Source organism: Lissotriton helveticus, chromosome 7 (genome assembly GCF_964261635.1).
Source record: "Lissotriton helveticus chromosome 7, aLisHel1.1, whole genome shotgun sequence".
NCBI classification, from domain to species: Eukaryota; Metazoa; Chordata; class Amphibia; order Caudata; family Salamandridae; genus Lissotriton; species Lissotriton helveticus.
The window spans coordinates 1,681,938,657-1,681,958,456 of record NC_136068.1 but is presented as its reverse complement, the minus strand read 5'-3'; positions in this window follow the sequence as shown (position 1 = coordinate 1,681,958,456).

The window sequence follows — 19,800 nt, the reverse complement described above, 5'->3', positions numbered from 1 at the left end:
TTCTCCTTCTCTTCATTATGGATATTGACATCTCCAAGTAACAGGAAGTGTTTGGAAGTGATTTTTTTTCCTTTTTTTATTCACCAGGCAGCTTTACAGGGCAAAAAAAGCCCTAATTAGACAAATACATGCATACATTCATAAACTTAGGTCAACGAATTTTGTTATGAATAGCGCATATAAACAATGAATGGACAGATACCAACGTTTGGCGCTTGACATTAGTGTTGTACAAGTACAGTTATGATCATATAAACATATATTTATACTTCTCCTGGACACGTCAAAAAACAATTCGCCTCAGAATTCCTATGGTAATGTACCAGTGGTGTCTCCCGTGGTAACAGTCCCTCTCCCCAACATTTCATCTCATTCCGTATATCAACTATGAGCCATACTCATCTTGCTGTAAATAATCAATCAGTGGTTGCCAAAAGTCTTTGGGCCTAGAGGCTCGAGGTATATCCTCTGAATAAGCACTTAGTGTTTCCTTGCAATAAAGTAGATCTATTATCCAGTCCTTGAATCTCGGTGGGCGTTTGCTGCCCATCTTAATGGCTACCCGCCGCTTCACAAGCAATAGTGCCACTGCCAGCAGTTTCCGTCTTTTTGCCAATTTGAGTTTATATATACCTAGTAGGCATACTATGGGTATGTTCGGGATCTGTTCATTTAACATGCTAGCAAGCGCGTTTGTTACTTCTTGCCAATAATTATACAGCCCAGGACAAGCTCACGCCATGTGTAGGAAATCAGCCCCTGGTGAGGAGCAGCGTTGGCATTTATCATCTGCTCTTAGGCCGTACCGGTGTAGCCTGACCTGTGTGTAATACATTTGGTGAAGGAATTTAAAATGGATAATCTTCAGATTACAGTTTGATGTGAGTAAATGTAATTGAGCGCAGCTATAGTCCCAGTCGCCTTCTGAAATGACCTCCCCTAGAAGGTCTTCCCATCTCTTAAGTGATTGATCCGGACCCACGTACTGTTCATTCTGGGAAGCTGTGTATAGGCGTGTGACTAAATTCTGCCTCGTAGGGGCAGTCAGCAGTGTCTGCAGGGAACGTAGCGTCTCAGGTGCAGCCGGGAATGACACATAAAGGTCTTTAAGCGCTGCGCGTAATCTTAAATAAGCAAACATTTTTAGTGGAGTTTGATGTGCGCATAGAGAAGGGCTGTTGAGCAGTATGAAGGTATTGTTCGGAAATAGCGTACCTAGTTTCGTAAATCCCATGGTCTCCTGCACTGACCTCATCTTTGGTTTCCTGTGTCACCGAGATTTTGGGATGGTTGTGCCAGCGGAAGCGCCGGAGCATATGGGGGGAGTTTCTGCGCTTTCAAGGCCAAGGTGTGCCAGGCCCTGGACGTACATTTCACCGGGTGTATAGAATCGTTAGGGTAGCAACTAATGGGGTCTGATATGTAGTGCATTACGGGTTTTGGATGGATGCTGTCTGTTTCCACTGCTATATGCGGTATATGAGAGTGCGGTTGTGTCCAATAGTGTGCATGTTGGGCCTGTGCGCAATAGAAATACAGCTGTAAGTCGGGGGGCGCGAACCATTTCTGATGATACGGTTTCATGAGCGTTACTCTCGGCTGCTTCCCAGCCTACGTGAGTCGCTGCAGTGCTGTACGGAGTCTAGTAAAGAAAGCTTGCGTGAGCCATATCGGGATATTCCAAAAAAGGTATAGAAAACAGGGTGATATGACCATTTTCTGACGGACAATCCTGTCTGCTAATGATAGGGGCAACTTGATCCATTTTTAAATTTGTGCATCTAGTTTGGTCATGGCCACGCCATAGTTTTCCCTGATTACCACCTCAGGGTCTCAATGTATCCAGACCCCCAGGTATTTCACCGGGTCCACCGTCCATTGGAGTGGGTAATCTAAACTGGGTTCCAGGGTCTCGGCAGTTAAGGGTACCACCACTGATTTGTCCAAGTTAATACTAAGCCCTGAGTATTTCTCAAATTTAATATACTCTCTGATCAGCGGGTTTAGGTTCACATCTGGATATCTAGTATATAGCACCATGTCATCCGCCTATAGTGAGATACCTATAGGGCGAAGGCTGAATTGTAGAGCAGCTTCTGGGTGTCATTACCCGATCTTACACGCAAGGGGCTCTAGAGTGAGCGCAAAAAGGATAGGGGACAGAGGACATCCCTGCCGTGTACCTCGACTTATCTCAAAAGACTGTGATGCCATACCGTTTATACGCACTCTGGCTTTGGGTTCATAATATAAGAGGGCTATCCATTTCATAAATGTGGTTGGAAACCCCATTCGTGTCAGGACCGTAAACATGAATTCCCACTCAACGGAACCAAACGCCTTTGCCGCGTCCAAAAGTGCAGCTGCGGTGGGTAGATCTGGGTGAAGGCTGTGGTATAAGGTGAAGATAGTACGTATATTCTGTGTCGTGGATCTAGTGGGTATAAAGTCCGCCTTATCTGGCAGGATCAGTGAGCCTAATAGCGGTTGTATCCTAGTCGCAAGTGTCTTTGCCAAGATTTTGACGTCTGTGTTAATGAGTGACAGGGGGCGGTAGGACTCGCATTTTTGGGGATCTTTACCCGGTTTAGGGAGAGCTATTATAAGAAGTCCCTCTTCATACGCTTCTTCATACATCTGGGCCAGGTGTGGTGTCAACAGGTCCCTAAACTCTTTGTAGAATTCGCCCGGAAATCCATCTAGTCCCGGGGCTTTATTATTCGGTAGCGAGTTAATCACTTCCCTAAATTTGTCTTCCGTGATATGGTGGCTGAGGTATTCCCTATGTGTGTCAGAGAGCCATGCCAGCCCAATATCATCTAAGTATTCGTGTACAGCCAGTGAGGGGTTTACCGTTTGCGTAGTATATAATGTAGAGTAGTATGTCAGAAAGCTATTTAAAATAGAGGGGGTGTCGTACGTCAGTGTTCTCCTTGCGTTCGCAATTTGTGTTATATGTGTCATTGCATGTGCAGGCTTTATTTTGCTTGACAGGGCCCTGCCCGGTCTGTCCCCTTCACCGTAAGCTCTGGCCGTGTGTCGTTTTGAATAGTGTTTTATTTCCGAGTCCGCACACTCATGGTATGCGTCCACTTTACTCTTTATATCTGCAAGGAGAGATGTATTCAATGTGTCAGTGTATTCTACTTCTAGGGTCTTAACCTCTCTTTCTAACATGCACAGTTGCTGTTGGATATCTTTAAGGATTCCCGCATGTTTGCTAATACAGTGGTGCTTAGATCAAAAGGAAGAGAGAGGACTAGATAGGCTAGGCCGAATCCCCTGGATTATATATGCATATATCAATAAGGACTAGCTAGTTTTAGAAGGAGACTCAGGTAGGTACGTCATGTAGCAAAAAAAGGATAAGGAAAACGTTGTTTTCCTCATAAAGCCCTGACCCACTGACCTAGTCGGTGGCATGCTTCATCATCGGGCCCACCACAGTGGCACCGAATGTGCCCCGGGTGTGCTTCAATGCCAGGAGACTGCGGAGCTGGTATGTTGCTGAGTGTGCGGTGAAAAGGGGGAGAGAAGTGAAGTTGATTAAAAGCTATGCAGGCGGTCCCAGCACCCGAGGGTTGCTTATCTTTAATGAACTGGGCCTCTGCTAGCGGATAAAAAGCCAAGAAGATGTGTTGGAGCGCTTATTATGACCTCCAGCGTCTAGTGCGGTCTACATGTTTCAGCCAGTGCCTTGTTAGTTTTAAGCTGGCTTTCCTCAGGACCTTTTAGTATGTGAAAAGTGCAAAGTAAACTTAATTTTAAGTGGTTATGTGGTCTTTAGGCTATGTGTGGCGCACGCTAAGGCGCTATAGCTGTTAGAGGGGATTCCCTCAAGCTTGACTACATATAACACAAAGGACAAAGACAGGACGTACAAGGTAGAGTCATTTCAGTATGGTATGGTGTTGTACCACAAGATGCCGGCTTATAAGGTGGTGTTCTACCTATAATCGGCTATGGTGAGCTCATGGCACATGCATGAGGCTGGTGAGGGTTTTAACAAAACCGATAGTGTTTTGGTGGTGGGCTAAAAAAGCGTATTTACAAGGTGAGGTACAGGTAAGTATAATACTGGATCCTCACTCTGTTTTGTCTTGTAAAAAGCTTCATGGGTCGCATGGCAGAGAAAGAGACCCTAGTGAAATAAAAGATAGTTCAACATATCTCCAACCTGTTGGGGAAAAAAGGTGGTGGCTTACCCTGTTTGTAGCTGTAGTGGATCAGATTTTACTCACGAGTATTTCGGTCTGGTTCCTCCTTGGACCTATTCGTCCTTCCGCGGCGCCCGTTATGAGGAGAGTGGGGCGTCCGGTTTCGTATTTGTACTCCCTAGTGGATTGGTTTCACCTGTGTGCGGTAAAAACAAAGGGAGGGGTGCGCGCTAATAGCCATGTCATCGTCGGCCTGATCGCGCATGCGTTATGGAAGTAGTGCGCGGTATTGCGCATGCGCGGATAGTAAGCGCATGATAGTCCTGGGACTGAGTCTGTGAGCATGCGTGGTGAAGTCGCGCATGCGCATTGGCGCCCATTGAAGTCAAAGTGTTGACTGGGGTGTGGGCATTTTTTGTGATGGGATGGAATTTGGTCATGATGAACTGTCGTCATGACGGGGCCTAGAACTGGAGTAGTAATGGCCTGGTCGAGTGGTTGGCTAAACTTGGTGACTACTCTTTAGTGCACCAGGGTGCATGGGGCTCATGCAATTGCGGGCATTGGTCAGGGGAGAGGGGAGCAAGGGCGGGGTCGCTCATGCAGGGGTGACCTGGCACAGGTATCGTCGTTTCGCACAGCATGTGGGTGTTTACACGGTTAGGGAATTCCATGGTATAGCATCGTTTAAACCCTGGGTATGTGTGGATATGCGATATATCCACCGTTGTTCTTTTTGTAGGAGAAGTTTTTCGTTGGTAGTGTTGTCAAATTTTTCAATGACAGTCCAGGAGAAGTCATTGGGAGTGTGGTTATGAGTCAGAAACTGATCTGTGAGCTTGCTTATGTTTTTGCCACATCTTATCGTACTCCTGTGTTCCGTCATTCTAGTCCGGACTTTCCGGGTGGTCATGCCAATGTATCTTAGGCCGCATCGGCAGGTTATCAGGTACACCAAGTTGGTCGAGTTGCAGTTTGTGAACTGCCGTTGTGTCCAGGTCTTGCCCGGTTCTAGGTTCAAGGATTTGGAAGGTGACGTCAGGTGGCACACACTACAGTTGTTGCACGGTTGGTGACCAGTGACTTTCGGTAGGCCCCAAATATTGACTAAGGTGTTGTCACTGACATTTTTCTTTGGCAGGGGTCTGGTTTTTACTAGTTGGTCTTTGAGGTTGGTTGCTCTTTTGTAGGCAAAACGGGGTTTTTCCCAGTTCCTGGTGCCAGAATTGATAATCTTCCAGTTTCGTTATATGATGTTGGCTACCTGGTTGGAAGCCGTGTTGTAAGTAGTCACACAGGTTAGGGTGGGTTCTGTCTGTGGTTTCTCAAAAGTTTCCAAGAGAGTCTCTCTATTCTGGTTTCTTGCTCTTTTGCAAGTTTTGTTTATTATCCTTGACGGGTAGCCACGTTCCTTAAGTTTGTCTGTTAAATCATTGGCTTGTGACTTGTAATCCTGGATGTTGCTGCAATTACGTCTAATGCGTAAGAATTGCCCATAGGGTAAATTTTCCCTTAGGTGTCTCGGATGGAAGCTGTCAAACCTTAGTAAGGAGTTTCTTGCTGTGGGTTTGTAAAAGGTAGTCGTGATCAGGCCTCCATTCTGCGGTTTGATGTTCAAGTCAAGGAAAGCGAGTTCTGTGGAACTGCTGGTGCTTGTGAAGCGTAGGAAGGGGTCTTGATTGTTGATCCAGAGTATGAAGTTGTCCAATTGTTCTTGGTTGCCTTCCCATATCAGGAGGACGTCGTCAATGTAGCGGCGCCACATTTTTATGTTGGTTGAGAAAGGGTTGGTAGGTTGTTGTATGTAGGCGTGCTCAAAGTGTGCCACATATAATCCTGCCACGCTTGGGGCAAAAACACTGCCCATAGACGTACCGTTGGTCTGGAGGTAGTATGTTCTGTCATATTCGAAGTAGTTCTCTTTGAGGGCCAAGGTTGTGCAGTCCATGATGAAGCTGCGGGGGGTGTTGTATTCCCAGGGGCTTGCCATGAGGACATCATGTAGTACCTTGAGTGTGGCATCCTGTGGCAGGCTGGTGTAAAGGCTCTCAATGTCTAATCCTACTAGTAATTCAGAGTTGGGGTTGAAGTTGATGTCTTGGATCACACTTAGGAGGTGTTTGGTGTCCTTGATGTAGGAAGGAGCTTTTTGGACCAACGGGTTGAGAAAGAAGTCACAAAAGCGTGAAAGGGGTTCTAGTAGTGACTTTATTCCAGATACAATTGGTCTACCGGGTGGTGGGGTGATGACTTTGTGTATTTTTGGGACAATATAGAAATACGGGGTTCTGGTATCTCTGGGACATAGGTAGTCCGCCTTTTGTTTGGAGATCTTTTCATTGTCTTTGGCATCCTTAACCATGAGGTTGATGCTGTTTTGTAGGTGTTGAGTTGGATCCCTGTTGAGGCGTTTGTAATTCCTGGTGTCACCAAGGAGTCTCCTACATTCCTGGTCATAGTCGGTTTTATTCATGATGACTATGCCACCCCCCTTGTCCGCGGGTTTGATAACAATGGTGGGGTCATTTTGTAGACGTTGAATGGTGGTCCTGTCTTTGTTTGAGAGGTTGTTGAAGGTCTCTTTGTTTTGAAGTTGTTCTACTTCTGTGTATACTGCCTGTTCAAATGTCAGGATTTCAACCGGGATACTTCCCGGTGGTGGGGTGAAGGTGGATTTTGGTCTGAGGCCTGTTTCATTAGGGGCGTCGTCACTGTCGTGGTTGTGATTGTCTTTCTTCTCAAAAAATGCTTTTAAATTGAGCTTCCTAAAGAACTCGGCAAGTTCTACATGAAGTTTGAAGGTGTCCAGTCTGGTAGTAGGGACAAATGAGAGGCCATTATTGAGCACTTCTGTTTCTTCTGTGGTTAGCTGTGTGTCAGAGAGGTTGAATACAAGTGGGCATGTCATCCTCCTGGACTGTCATTGAAAAATTTGACAACACTACCAATGAAAAACTTCTCCTACAAAAAGAACAACGGTGGATATATCGCTTATCCACACATACGCAGGGTCTAAACGATGCTATACCATGGAATTCCCTAACCGTGTAAACACCCACATGCTGTGCGAAACGACGATACCTGTGCCAGGTCACCCCTGCATGAGCGACCCCGCCCTTGCTCCCCTCTCCCCTGACCAATGCCCGCAATTGCATGAGCCCATGCACCCTGGTGCACTAAAGAGTAGTCACCGCGTTTAGCCAACCACTCGACCAGGCCATTACTACTCCAGTTCTAGGCCCCGACATGACGACAGTTCATCATGACCAAATTCCATCCCATCACAAAAAATGCCCACACCCCAGTCAACACTTTGACTTCAATGGGCGCCAATGCGCATGCGCGACTTCACCGCGCATGCTCACAGACTCAGTCCCAGGACTATCATGCGCTTACTATCCGCGCATGCGCAATACCGCGCACTACTTCCATAACGCATGCGCGATCAGGCCGACGATGACATGGCTATTAGCGCGCACCCCTCCCTTTGTTTTTACCGCACACAGGTGAAACCAATCCACTAGGGAGTACAAATACGAAACCGGACCCACTCTCCTCATAACGGGCGCCGCGGAAGGACGAATAGGTCCAAGGAGGAACCAGACCGAAATACTCGTGAGTAAAATCTGATCCACTACAGCTACAAACAGGGTAAGCAACCACCTTTTTTCCCCAACAGGTTGGAGATATGTTGAACTATCTTTTATTTCACTAGGGTCTCTTTCTCTGCCAGGCGACCCATGAAGCTTTTTACAAGACAAAACAGAGTGAGGATGCAGTATTATACTTACCTGTACCTCACCTTGTAAATACACTTTTTTAGCCCACCACCAAAACACTATCAGTTTTGTTAAAACCCTCACCAGCCTCATGCACGTGCCATGAGCTCACCATAGCCGATTATAGGTCGAACACCACCTTATAAGCCGGCATCTTGTGGTACAACACCATACCATACTGAAATGACTCTACCTTGTACGTCCTGTCTTTGTCCTATGTGTTATATGTAGTCAAGCTTGAGGGAATCCCCTCTAACAGCTATAGCGCCTTAGCGTGCGCCACACATAGCCTAAAGACCACATAACCACTTAAAATTAAGTTTACTTTGCACTTTTCACATACTAAAAGGTCCTGAGGAAAGCCAGCTTAAAACTAACAAGGCACTGGCTGAAACATGTAGACCGCACTAGACGCTGGAGGTCATAATAAGCGCTCCAACACGTCTTCTTGCCTTTTTATCCGCTAGCAGAGGCCCAGTTCATTAAAGAAAAGCAACCCTCGGGTGCTGGGACCGCCTGCATAGCTTTTAATCAACTTCACTTCTCTCACCCTTTTCACCGCACTCTCAGCAACATACCAGCTCCGCAGTCTCCTGGTGTTGAATCACACCCGGGGCACATTCGGTGCCACTGTGGTGGGCCCGATGATGAAGCATGCCACCGACTAGGTCGGTGGGTGAGGGCTTTAAGAGGAAAACAACGTTTTTCCTTATCCTTTGTTGCTACATGACGTACCTACCTGAGTCTCCTTCTAAAACTAGCTAGTCCTTATTGATATATGCTAAAAAAGTGGCCCCGTATGGTGACTTTAAAGGCTTCCCACAGGGATCTGGTGCTTTCTACTAATCCCACATTAATTTGAAAGAATTCCAGTATTGCTTGCCGCAATTCACTGTGAAAGACTTGGTCTTTTAATGCAGAGGGTTGAAGTCTCCACGTAAACTGTCTGGGGGTATGAGTGGGGATAGCCAGCTATAGTCTAACAGGGGACTGGTCTGACAACGTTTTTGGCAAGTGTTCCACTGACGTGACCCAGGTGCTGACTTCTCGTGTAGTCAGCCAATAATCTATTCGCGACCATGTATTATGCGTCGTAGAAGTACAGGTTTCTTCCCGGTGCCCAGGGTGTCTCTCCCTCCATACATCCACTAAGGACCAGTCCTTGATGCCCTCTATCAAAGAGGTAGCTGCCCTCCGACCATATCTATCTGTGCATGATGACCTGTCCAGCGTTGGGGCCAAGCATGTATTAAAGTCCCCACCCCACACGAGGGCTGTGGGCTGAATGTCCATTATTTTAGACCAGATACCCTCAAACAAGAGCGGGTCATCTACATTGGGTCCATATACCGAAATATTCGTGAGATCTGTACCCACAAATGACCCCCGCAAAATGGCGTGTCTACCCTGAGCATCAGTACTTGCACATGTAAATGGAGTAGTGCGCTTAACTAGCACCAGAACTCCACGTGCATAGTTTGAATAAGAGGATGCTAGCTGGTATTGTGCCCACCTATGTCCTATTCTGGGCTCTCGCTGCGGCGTAAGGTGTGTTTCTTGGAGGCATGCTACATCAATTTTGTGTCTGTCGAGGTAGGCAATCACTTTGCGTATTTTTTGTGGGTTGTGCAGGCCTCGGACATTCCAGGACAATAAAGTTAACGTTCTAAATTGTCTTATGTCTGACGCCATTTATCATAACAATGAAAGCAAATGAGCACACGTGTGAACATGAGGCTCGCAAACGAAGAGCATAAACATGTAGCATTTACCCAACTGCAGCTGCCCGGTGATTTTTTAAATAGTCCCCCCTTTCCCTCCCCCTCCCACTCCATCCAAACTATAACAATGGAGACAATTCCCAGTAACCCCACCATAACCCCACTCCCTCCCCCCGTTGGGAAGCAACAAAAATCAAGGAAGTAACTAAGTGTGGTAAACACAAGTGGGCGGGAGCTGCCAAGCCCTGTCCCTTCGCTGTTTAGAGCAAAGGGGTAGGTCACGTGAAATTATGTATGTACATCGCAATAGTCACCGACCCTAATTCTACCACTGAATAGTATAACAATCCTTAACAAAACATGCGAAAATCATTTGTGTCCAGTACATTTTCTTAGGTTAACCCAGTCCCTTCATATAAAGTCATTCCCTTTATTTTACACTTAGCTGTGTGGCTCATCATTTCTTCGGCCATCCAGTTTCATCTGTAGCGTGGTCTGTGGTAGGGCAGCGGACAGTTTTCTATCCCCCAAGTTGTTCACTGGGCCCGTCCATCCAGACCTCTATGAGGGACCCGGGATGTTAATGCGAGTGTGAGAAAACAAAACCATTCATTCCTTTTACAAAGCGACCAAGTCCGAGGAGGTAAATCATTCTACATCTGACAGCGTGTCTTGCTCTGTGTGCCGATCCCTCGGTGATCTCCTTCGTTCTCCTTTCGGTTTCCACTGTTGTAGATATTTCATAGCGTCTTTCGGTTCATTGAATATCTTCGTAGTTCCGTCATCCGTTATCTTGAGTCTGGCCGGGTATAGCATGGCGTAAGGGATCTGTAGGTCACAAAGCTTCTGTTTCGCCTGTCCGTATTTTTTCCGCGCTTCTTGCACTGCTTGTGTAAAGTCTGGGTAGATCCCGATCTCCATACCCTCATGTCGTAATGCGCCTAGTTCTGGGACTTTACGCAATGCCGTGTCCCTATCCCTGTAGTTTAATAGTTTAGCTATGATGGGTCTTGGTCTTGTGCCTACTGGAGGTTTGGGAGCAAGGGAACGGTGCGCCCTTTCAACCAGGAAAACGTCTGAAAAATTGTCTCTGCCCATTAACGTGATTAGAAGCTGCTCCACATACTTCTCCATGGGGCCCGTGTTTGTAGTTTCTGCAATACCCATCAAGCGGATGTTGTTTCTTCGTGATCTGGCTTCCAAATCCTCGGATTTCGCAGATAGTGCAGCTAGCTGTTTATCCATCCCAGATTGTTTAGCTACGACCTGATTGTTGGTGTCTTCAACATCCGAGATTCTGCGTTCAGCCATATCTATTCTCTCGGTGTGTCTGTCCAACCTCTCAGACATACGGTCTACTCTGTGTGTGAGAGTGTCGATTTTGCCGTCGATGTTCGGCAACGCAGTCTGGATGGTTTGGAACATAGATTGGATGCTGTCCGCTGCAATCCCACTTGTCGAGGTTGTCGCGGGTGGGCCAGCCTGGTGTTCTTCTCCGGGCTGCTCCGCCTGTTTCCTGGAGTGGTCGAAGGTGAGTTTCGGTTGGCTCTTGTCCGGTTTCCTCATTTCTCCACCAGGAGCAAGCCGGTCTACTTCGCTGCAGGTAGAAGGTCAAGTTTCGCGGTCGAGGGAGGTGCACGTATGTCCGGTTAAATACGGTACGTCTCCGGGGGACCGCTCTATCTCCTAGGTCATCGGTCCTCAAGCTCTTCTCAATAGGCCTCAGACCTCAACAGTCAGTGCGGGTGAGGTTTGTCCCCTGGTCTGGAGTGTAGCGTAGCATCAGTAGTTGGCTTTGCGGAGGCGTTAGCGGCAAATTTACACTAGAGCCTGATATGGTGGTGCCTCAAGAGGTGTGCCGCATCTCACAATGCATGAACCGCTTTTCCTCACCTCCGTCCGCTCTTCACCTGGGGTGTAAGGCAGCGCACAACTGGACGTCCGCCTGGCTAGTGCTGTTGCGGTCTTCTGCACCCAAGGGAGAAGGCTCTGCCGCTTCGCAATAGGCGTTCGTTTCTCTGACCACCCTCTTTTCTGTGTAGCAGCCGCAGTGACTGCTTTTTTAATTTAATTCTTGCCTGCTGAGTGAGAGCAGCCTCAAGCTCCATCCGCCCCGCTGGCTACGAGCGGCGAACGGCAAACTTTGTTTTTTAACCTCACTCCCCCTATCCCGCCTTCCTGACTCCTCCCACCACGGCGTCACAGCCTATATAGGCTCCGCCCACTTTCGCCTCGCGTCTGACCGAAGCCCTGTGGCAGAGGGCAGAGGACTAGCGCGCTGAGCGTTGTAACTGCTTTTTAAATTTAATTCTTGCCTGCTACCTTGCTGCTGAGTGAGAGCAGCCTCAAGCTCCATCCGCCCCGCTGACTACGAGCGGCGAACGGCAAACTTTGTTTTTTAACCTCACTCCCCCTATCCCGCCTTCCTGACTCCTCCCACCACGGCGTCACAGCCTATATAGGCTCCGCCCACTTTCGCCTCGCGTCTGACCGAAGCCCCTGTGGCAGAGGGCAGAGGACTAGCGCGCTGAGCGTTGTAACTGCTTTTTTAATTTAATTCTTGCCTGCTACCTTGCTGCTGAGTGAGAGCAGCCTCAAGCTCCATCCGCCCCGCTGACTACGAGCGGCGAACGGCAAACTTTGTTTTTTAACCTCACTCCCCCTATCCCGCCTTCCTGACTCCTCCCACCACGGCATCACAGCCTATATAGGCTCCGCCCACTTTCGCCTCGCGTCTGACCGAAGCCCTGTGGCAGAGGGCAGAGGACTAGCGCGCTGAGCGTTGTAACTGCTTTTTTAATTTAATTCTTGCCTGCTACCTTGCTGCTGAGTGAGAGCAGCCTCAAGCTCCATCCGCCCCGCTGACTACGAGCGGCGAACGGCAAACTTTGTTTTTTAACCTCACTCCCCCTATCCCGCCTTCCTGACTCCTCCCACCACGGCGTCACAGCCTATATAGGCTCCGCCCACTTTTGCCTCGCGTCTGACCGAAGCCTTGTGGCAGAGGGCAGAGGACTAGCGCTCTGAGCGTTGTAACTGCTTTTTTAATTTAATTCTTGCCTGCTACCTTGCTGCTGAGTGAGAGCAGCCTCAAGCTCCATCCGCCCGCTGACTACGAGCGGCGAACGGCAAACTTTGTTTTTTAACCTCACTCCCCCTATCCCGCCTTCCTGACTCCTCCCACCACGGCGTCACAGCCTATATAGGCTCCGCCCACTTTCGCCTCGCGTCTGACCGAAGCCCTGTGGCAGAGGGCACAGGACTAGCGCGCTGAGCGTTGTAACTGCTTTTTTAATTTAATTCTTGCCTGCTACCTTGCTGCTGAGTGAGAGCAGCCTCAAGCTCCATCCGCCCCGCTGACTACGAGCGGCGAACGGCAAACTTTGTTTTTTAACCTCACTCCCCCTATCCCGCCTTCCTGACTCCTCCCACCACGGCGTCACAGCCTATATAGGCTCCGCCCACTTTCGCCTCGCGTCTGACCGAAGCCCTGTGGCAGAGGGCAGAGGACTAGCGCGCTGAGCGTTGTAACTGCTTTTTTAATTTAATTCTTGCCTGCTACCTTGCTGCTGAGTGAGAGCAGCCTCAAGCTCCATCCGCCCCACTGACTACGAGCGGCGAACGGCAAACTTTGTTTTTTAACCTCACTCCCCCTATCCCGCCTTCCTGACTCCTCCCACCACGGCGTCACAGCCTAGATAGACGGGCCCTATGCGTCAGCGCAGTGGACGAGCGCAGCGGGCGCGCCGTAGGCGCGCCGGAGTCGCACCAGAGTCAAGCCCGTCTGCGCCCGTCCGCGACCGGACGGGACCAGGGGCTAGGCATGCTGTTATTGCTATCTCCTATTCATCTCTCGCCCTTATGCATCTTCGAGCCGCCGCTTGCCCCTTATCGTTTGACACTTGGACACGGATCACTTCACTCGGAATCGCTGGTGACTTACCCCCCCACTTGGGTCCGTTCACACCCCCCACCTCTCTCACTATCCCTGAGTCGCAGATCCGCCTGCTTTATTTAAATACTCGCTCTTTGGTCAGGCATCAAACTGACATTTTTCACCTACTCATGACTGAAAGGCCTGATGTCCTCCTACTCTCTGAGACCTGGCTTACGGACGACTCCCTACCGGATATATTGGCAGCGTTACCTCCTGACTACTGCCTGCTTAACACCAACCGCCATGGGGGCCGCTCTGGAGGGGGGGTCGCAGCGGTATTACGAAAGGATATTCAGGTTATCGCTCCCACCTCTATGACTCTTCCTGATGTGGATAACCTGGTTTTCAGTCTTGGGACCGAGGTGGGCGCAGTTACCTTTATGGTACTCTACGGCCCCCCCCAGTCCATGCCCTCCTTCCCTGCATCGTTTATCGAACAGCTTGCCAGCCTTGCTACTTCTTCCCCACGTATTGTTATCGCTGGGGATTTTAACTACTGGTTCCAGCATAAGGACGCCGGTCCCCATGCCTCTGAACTGTTTGAAGGTCTCTCGAGCCTGAACTTTAGCCAACTAGTTACCTCTCCCACTCACAGTGGTGGTCACATACTTGACCATATCTGGGTCCATGGGGTGAAGTCCTCCCACCCGCTTACCACGCCTTGTGTGTGGTCTGACCACTGCCTTATTGATATTACCATCTCTGGGTTGGTCAGATCAGGATTCCCTCGCGGGAGGGTGGCATGGCTCGTTAGTGGAAGTCCGTTAATCCCTCCAAACTGCTAACCCACCTGTCTCACACACGCCCCCCTACCCTCAATAACCCTGACATTAACGAGCTAGACGGCCAAGTTTCCAACTGGCTCATATCAGCTAGCGACATCTTCGCTCCACTAACCAGGTTCCCTCGATCTCGCCACAGCAATTCACACAAATGGTTCACTCCCCATCTCAAAACCTTACAGCTGGAACTCCGCCAATCTGAACGCAGATGGAGAAGAGACTACTGCCCGTCAAGCAGAGATACTTATGTGGCAGCCCGCAATAAGTACAAATCCGCTATCTCTGCAGCCAAGAAAGCCTACGTCTCCGAGAGAATTCTACTAGCCCCCTGCAAGTCAAAGGAGATTTTCAGAGTTCTGGACGAATTTACCTCTGATTCCAGAACGCTCCTGTCTCAGGCTCCTACTCAGGAATCCTGTAATGCACTTAGCACTTTTTTTTTGCAGAAGATTGTTTTGATTAAGGACACTATCCCGGTCACCTCATTGGGCGCTGACTCCGCTACTCCCCCTCATAATGCTCTTTCTATCACTCAGTTCCCCCCATTAGATCCTACATCCCTAGCCAGCTTGGCCGTTCGTATCAAGTCCGGTTCCCCTGACGACCACTGTCCACCTTCTATACTGCGTGGCATCTGCCATTCCCTACCTGACTGTATCCTCCCTTTACTTAACTCTTCTCTCCTCTCCGGGACGGTCCCCAGCTCCTTCAAGGAGGCCGTTCTAGTGCCTCTGTTGAAGAAGCCTGGAGCTGATCCTGCCGTCCCGGCGAACTATCGTCCTATTTCTCTTCTACCCTTTCTTTCTAAAATCTTGGAAGCCCATGTCACTGCCTGTCTCTCGAGGTTCATCGAGAGTTCCACCTTTCTCGAGGCCAACCAGGCCGGTTTCCGTCCCGGCCATTCTACGGAGACTGTGATCCTGGCCGTTCTGGATACCTTGAGAGATGGAGCTGACAAGGGTACCTCCCAGGCCTTGGTATTATTAGATCTGTCGGCCGCCTTCGACACAGTGGATCATAACATCCTCCTCCACCGTGTCGAACAGGCCGGCATCCAGGGCCTGGCGTTGGCATGGGTTAAATCCTTCCTCACTGGGAGATCCCAGTCTCTCAGCCTAGGTACATTCAGGGCCCCTAGGGAGCACCTGCCTTGTGGGGTCCCCCAGGGCTCCTCTCTATCCCCTCTTCTCTTTAATCTTTATCTTCGCCCCCTTCGTTTTTCTTTGAGGCAGTGGGACGTCACCGTCTTTAACTACGCGGACGACCTACAACTCATTTTCTCTCTTAACTCTCCCTCTGCTATTCCCACCTTTCAGGCAGTTATGTCCCATATCTTTCAGTGGATGTGTCAGAACCAGCTGAAATTGAACCCAGGAAAGATGGAGCTCCTCCTGCCGGGTAAGAGCGTCGTCCACTGGGGTCCACACTTTTGGCCGGCAGAGCTTGGCCCCCCTCCTACCCCGGTAGCTTCGGTGAAAAGCCTCGGGGTCACTATTGACGCTGGGCTTTCTCTCGGGCCGCAGGTGGGGACGGTGGTTTCCTCCTGCATGTTCCAGCTACGCAGGATTAGGAAGGTGGCCTACCTCCTTACCCCCGATGCCCTGCTACAGGTCATTATGGCCCTCGTTCTCTCCCGCCTGGATTTCTCGAATTCCATCTATCATGGTTTGCCCAAATGTTCCATCTACAGGCTGCAAATCATTCAAAACCAGGCGGCGAGATTGGCCCTCGGGATACCGAAGTGGCAGTCTGCCAAACCCCTCCTCGTCGAACTGCATTGGCTCCCTGTCAGCCTAAGGGCCGCCTTTAAGCTGGGCTGCCTCATCTTTAAGTCTCTTTCTGGTTCTTGCCCCGCTTTTCTGAAATCCCTCATCCAACCCTATTGTCCTTCACGTAATCTTAGATCACTTCACTTATATCTTTTGGTGGTCCCCTCCTTTAAACTCTGTAGATCTGGTGGTCGAAGATTCGCCGTCCTCGGCCCCAAACTCTGGAACTCTCTCCCTCTTCCAGTTAGGATCTCCGGTACTCTCATCCAATTCCGCAAATCACTAAAAACCTGGCTCTTCCCACAACCCAGCTAAATTTCCTCTGTTTCTTCTCAGCACCCCTTCAGCGCCATGATACCCACGGTGATAGTGCGCTATATAAACACCCCCTTAACATAACATAACATAACAGTGATAGCTACAACCCACTACTCGCTGTTGGCCGTTATCTCTCGCCGCTGTCTATGTCATTGACCCTGAGATCTAAGATGTGCTGCGTCCCCCACACCTCTCGCCCTGCAAATGGTAGTAGGCCTCAGAAGTATCGGGTCTTGCTGTTGTCTAATATTTCAATTTCAGGGACTTACTGTGATCACAATATAGAAGGTGCAGCCGGACTGGGCTTCCTACTGGTCCGTGTAATTCAGTGCTCCCTGCGTTCAAGTACTTTCCGCCCGAGTGGGGCCGATCACCACAGTATGGCTGATATTGAATGGCAGTAGCTCCGCTCTGCAGGAGGTAGCGCTCCGCCAGAGTAGGCTGCCTCAGGAGTACCGCGCTTCCCGCCGGCAGCCCGACTTCCTCCAGTCGCGCCCCCCCCCGGCAGGTCGGCCAGGCGCGATCCGGCATCACGGCCAGGAGTCGCACTGTGGGTCGGTGCGTAGTCGGGCCCCGCGTCTCTCGGGCCTCAGCTTTGATTGCCGTAGTGCTCGGCGTCGCCTCTCTCCCGAGCACTCCCAAACTGTCAGCGGAAGCTGGGGGGTCGCTTCGCGGTTCGTGCCAGTGGTTTCGTAGGGTCAGTTTGTCATTGCGTGTGTAGGATGAGGATTAAAGATCGGGCCTCCCGGAGGAGCTCGCTCAAAACGCCGCCATTCCTGAGCTCGGCTAGCTCCGCCCCCGTGTTTGGAAGTGATTATGTGAGGGGCAATTTTCTCCACTAATTTCGAATTGAAATCTTTTAGTGGCCCAGGAGGGAGCGATAGATGAGAGCGCACTTTAAATTTTCCTGGGGTGTCAGCACAATTTTAAATATATACATTTCCATAGTGTTATCTGAGATGGAGTCAATCAATGTAACTTGCAGTGCCTTTCAGTAGATTATAGCACCCCACCATCCACTTTCCCTGCTCTGTCCAACCTAAGAATCCAATAGTTCTCCGGGAGGACAAGAGCAATATCAGGCATGGAGGTGGGTTTTAACCATGTCTCTGTAAGGAAACCTAGATCTGGGGATTCTGAACTGACCAGATCCCAGTGTTCGGTAGCATGTTTAGGTAACGAGCATACATTAGCCAGGAAACCCTTCCAGGAACACAGTTAATTAGAAGAGTGGGGACTATCTTGACTAAGAGTAACCCCCTCTGTCGGACTTTCACTGCAAGCATTGTTATCTTGTGTATCCAAAGTATTGTCATAGCAGTTAAAGTGACAATAAAAACAGGCAAAAGGACCTTCAGGATGAATCATTAAAGGTGTATACGAGCATGGAACCACGACGTGTCTCAGCTGTAAAAGTTGAGAGGACATGTAGATTGGTAGCTACCGCCAAATGGGCAGAATCTCTGGCTCCTTTCGACGAACAGGTGCGGACGGGCAGAGACAAGCTTGCCTTATTCGGCACGTCTGCAGTACGCCCGTTGCGCACGTCCGCTGCGCGATGGTCCAGGTATCCGGTTAAATAATGAGGTGGGCCACTAGAGCGCTAACCTCAGTTGCGGTAAATTACAGGAAGTGCCACAGGGCTTTCTCGGCTAGCGCTAACATCCTCCAGACATACGGGACAATACTGTTGAAGTCACACACCGAGTAAGAAGTTAAAAAATGCTTTTTGCTAAAAGACAAATGCTATACCAAAGTATTACATGAGTAATGTGGGGGCTAAAATCACACAACACACAGTTTTAAAATTAGCAGGTGAAAGCCTAAGCAGTTGGGCCCATTACTCGAGCACTTTAGTAGTTACAGTACTAAGTGTACTCGTTCATGAAAACCAGAGTGCCTCTAGTGAGTCCGTTACCCGATACGTTTTTGGCACTGCCTCAGACGTACGATTTGTGGTAAATATGGGGCAGTGTCAAAAAGCCATAGATGTTGCTGAGAACACCCCCACCAACACCTATGGAATTACCCTTTCACGCAGTTTTGTGAGTGAAAGGGGCACATATTTATAAGGTCATGGAAAGCCCTGTAACATGGCTTTACGTGGCCTTATAAATATGCAGTGGCACATTGCAGCACTGGACAAAAAAGTGACGTTCTGGCAGCGCGGTAGGGCCTCTTGAATCACCTTAGCAGACTTTTTTTTATTGAGGAGTGAGGTGATCTTGTCCAGCGTTTAGAAAAGCAGAACAATCATGGATGTGTGCCATTTATTGGTTCATAAACCATGCTTGAGTCATCTGTAGCTTTGGTGGACAGACAATATCTATTAGAGGAAGTGACATTGCATGCCCATTAACCCATTCCTTGAGAGGATTTGACATTATATAATATTACTATATATTATCTTTGTCCTTGGTAGCAAATCAGGATGGAATGTCACACATCATTGATCCTTGTGACATTAACAAAAGTGGCAATTCTGAAATTAAAAATAAACCTCACTAGGGGACAATGGAGAATGAAATAGTATACTAATGTAAATGGAAGTGCCTTATTCACTAAACCCCCTTTTGTACCGCTTTGTTTGCCATAAGTTGGCAGGGTATGCTCAGACGTGAGTCCCTTGCTCACTTTGCCACTGGATTCAAGCAAGCCGGGCTGAAGATGGCTGAAATGCTAGAAACTGGTCCTAGGAAGCTTGTTTCCGGTCCAGGGAAGGCATGGCTCGGCAGTTCGGGCTGCTCCGTCCATCACCACCCCCTTTTGTAACGCTTTGTTCACCATAAGTTGGCAGGGTATGCTCAGACGTGAGTCCCTTGCTCACTTTGCCACTGGATTCAAGCAAGGCTGGCTGAAGACGGCTGAAATGCCAGAAACCAGTCCTAGGAAGCTTGTTTCCGGTCCAGGGAAGGTATGGCTTGGCAGTTCGTGCTGGACTGTTCCCATGAGGCACAGGGTCAGACTGATTTGCATATGGCAATGTCTGAACTGGGGTGGCAGAGTGGGCTAAAGAACGGTGATGGATTAAACCCAGATCTGTTGACTGGGTGTGAGTGTTTGATTGGTTCAGATGCTCCGTCCATCACCACCCCCATTTTCTGCCACTTTATTCACTAAACAGCAGTGATCATGTATTAGGGGCACAACCACAAACAGCGACTGTCTGAGACCAGGGCGCAGTAATCATAAGCCAGCGACAGTCCTCATCCTTCTAAACTAGTTTATAATGCTCAGGTACACACTCAAATTTCCCTGCTCAGACATCATATCCTACTATAGACATAGAAATAGCTTTAAAGACCAAAAAACAGTGTACGTCCAGTACGAATTTTCA